At 55.3% G+C, this 2,582-nt stretch overlaps 1 long non-coding RNA gene across 1 annotated transcript; it reads left to right on the plus strand.

The window, feature by feature from the left end:
* The first annotated feature begins 1,311 nt into the window (after positions 1 to 1,311).
* Positions 1,312 to 2,182, plus strand: LOC125328968. Its single transcript, XR_007204989.1, has 3 exons — positions 1,312 to 1,350; positions 1,687 to 1,766; positions 1,844 to 2,182. It is a non-coding gene; the product is annotated as an uncharacterized LOC125328968 (long non-coding RNA).
* The last annotated feature ends 400 nt before the right edge of the window (positions 2,183 to 2,582 follow it).

Here is a 2,582-nt window from a genome sequence, read left to right on the forward strand (position 1 = left end):
GTGTTTTTTTTTTTTTTGGAGCAGTGCAACTTCCTGCTATTCCAGGTTGTGTTGAGTGGGATACTTCAAATTTTCTCAGCAAATTCATTGTGTCCAAAAGGGGATCTGCCTCATGTCATAGGTGGTGTCCGAGATTGAGGCTACCGATAGGGAAGTTGAGGATCGTGACCGGGAGAGGGAGGGCGAGCAGGGTAGCGGGTTAGGAGTTACGGCAGGGGGGTTTCGAAGGCGGCACGGTGGGAAACGGCGTCTATTTGGGAGCCGCTTAAGGCTTTTCCATAAGCACGGCGGCCGCATTTATGTATTTTACGGCACGCAAACGCGTCCCGTGCGTTTACGGAAACGCCTCGTAGCTCTGTCCCTCGCTACCCTGGGTGCCTAGCGTAATAGCAGCCGCAGCCTTAGACCAGGGATGAAGCCAGGGCCTTGAGCATCTAGGGGCACTTAGGAGCGAGCGAGCGGCCGACTTGTTGCGATTTTCCACTAAACTCATCCTTTGATCTTGGTTTTCTTTATTGTATCTGACTAAGAGACAACGGCCCGGCGACAGCAGGAACTTCCCGGGTGGCGAGAGCCGGCCTTCTTTTCTCACCCGAGGCACGTTCGCATCCCCGGACGTCCGAGAGATAAGTCGAGGGCTCTGACTCACAGAGGGGGTGAAAGCGGGGTGTCGGGTCGGGACTCGCCGGGAGGGATTTTTGAGTTAGCTTTGGAGATGGAGATATCCAAGAAGGGGCCCCTCGGCCCACATAAAGGGAAGTCTCGCTTTCGATCGCAACGCCGAGGTGCGCAGGGCGGAGCGATCCCGGTGCGTGTCGTGTCACCTGTCTATTGTTGTGTTCTGTGTCCTTTGGGCATCTCGTGTCGTCCGCCTTAGCCCTTCGACGTGCTTGCCGTCGTTCTTTTCGCAGAGAGTTTTCTGTCCTTGTTATGTCTCCTCGTTTGTCATCTCCTGTGTCACGGGTGCTTGCACGGGTTTGGCCCGGAGCTGCTCCGCCCTGCCGCATACCCTGGCACGTAGGTGTAATAGAACAAGGCCTGGGGACTTGAAATTTGTAACATAGGTTGTAGCTGGGCTCTAGATGATATTCCTAGATTCACACGAGATGGTTGGAAGCCGTGAAATTCTCATGCAGGCCTTTGACTTTTGTCATCGCTTTCTTGCAGACGCAGACGGATTAAATCCGTGGCAGAGCGCCCCATACCGGGTGAGGGGATTCCCGCAGGAAGGTCGGTCACCGTTTGTCTGTGCCGGGCCAGCGTAAATGGTGGCTGTGTTACAGCATTGTTCTTTGTCTTTGTTCCTAGGAGGTAAAGCCAGATCTCAGCAGTCAAGGTCAAGTGAGTGAGGTAAGCGGTGACCGGTGGAAGGAAAAAGTTGTTATTGCTCGGGTGCCGAGTGCCGGTACTCTAAACTTTAAGCGGCCGTCGTCATTTGCGCGTTTTAGTCGGTCCACTCGCGTTACGCCAAATCCCCTCACCGACCGGCCGACAGAGCCGGCTCGCCGCCCTCGTGAGCCCTCCCAAAGTGGTATGGGACTCTGCAATGAAGCCTTTACACTTTCTGTTCCGTGCCTCGGCAACGGCGGAGGAGTTGCGGCGAGCCGGGGAGGGAGGGAGGGAGGAGGAGCGAGGGTCCCCTCGAGTTCAAGCAATTCCACAGCACCTTGTTTCTTCTTAACCCAGGCATACCCCGCAACGATGGCGTCGGCCTCGGAGCGTGGGCGAAGCGTGCCGCCGGAGGACCCCGGCCTTCTTAGGAGACGGTGAGTAGCGGAATTGTCAGGTTTTGGCTGACGTGCCACTAAGTTCACGTACCGATGTTTGGTTTTCTTCGTTGTAGCCGACTAGGAGATGGCAGGAACTTCCCGGACAGCGAGGTAGTTTTATTTTGCACCGGAGGCGGATTCCCATCCCGGACGTCCGAGAGATAAGTCGAGGGTTACGACCCACAGAGGGGATGAAAGCAGGGTGCCGGGTCGGGCCTCGCCGGGAGGGATTTTTGAGTCGGCTTTGAAGGCGGGAATGTCCCAGAAGGGGCCCCTTAGCCCACATAAAGGGCAAGTCTTACTTTTGATCACAATGTCGAGGCGGGCAGAGCAGTCCCGGTGTGTGTCGTGTCACTTGTCTATTGTATGTTCTGTGTCTTTTGGGCATCTTGCGTCTTAGGTCTTTTTCCTTAGCCCTTCAAGGGGCCGGCTTATCGGAAATGCCGGGCATCGTCCTTAGCGTCCGCGTTCCTCGGCCGGGTGCCGATACCGTCGGACCTTTGACCGATGAGCTCGGATGCACATTGAAATCGCATCTCCCTTTAGAAGCGTTGAGTCAGAGGTCTTTTATGGTCTTGTTCTGAGCTATATTCACTGCTGTGCACCGCAGCGATCCATTACAGAGGATTAGGACTTGTCAGAATGCAAAGAGCGGTAGAGGATTCTGACCGTACGATTCTCGGGCATCCATCTTTGCGGTTCTCGGAATAAGCCCTTCCGTTAGCATCTTCTTTGAGCCTCGTCGGTCTCGCCTAGATCATCTCGCTCCGCATTCTCTCGGTCCTGGCAGTCATTCCTCTTGCCAGAGTTTTC

The sequence above is a fragment of the Corvus hawaiiensis genome, chromosome 7 (genome assembly GCF_020740725.1).
Source record: "Corvus hawaiiensis isolate bCorHaw1 chromosome 7, bCorHaw1.pri.cur, whole genome shotgun sequence".
Taxonomy (NCBI): domain Eukaryota; kingdom Metazoa; phylum Chordata; class Aves; order Passeriformes; family Corvidae; genus Corvus; species Corvus hawaiiensis.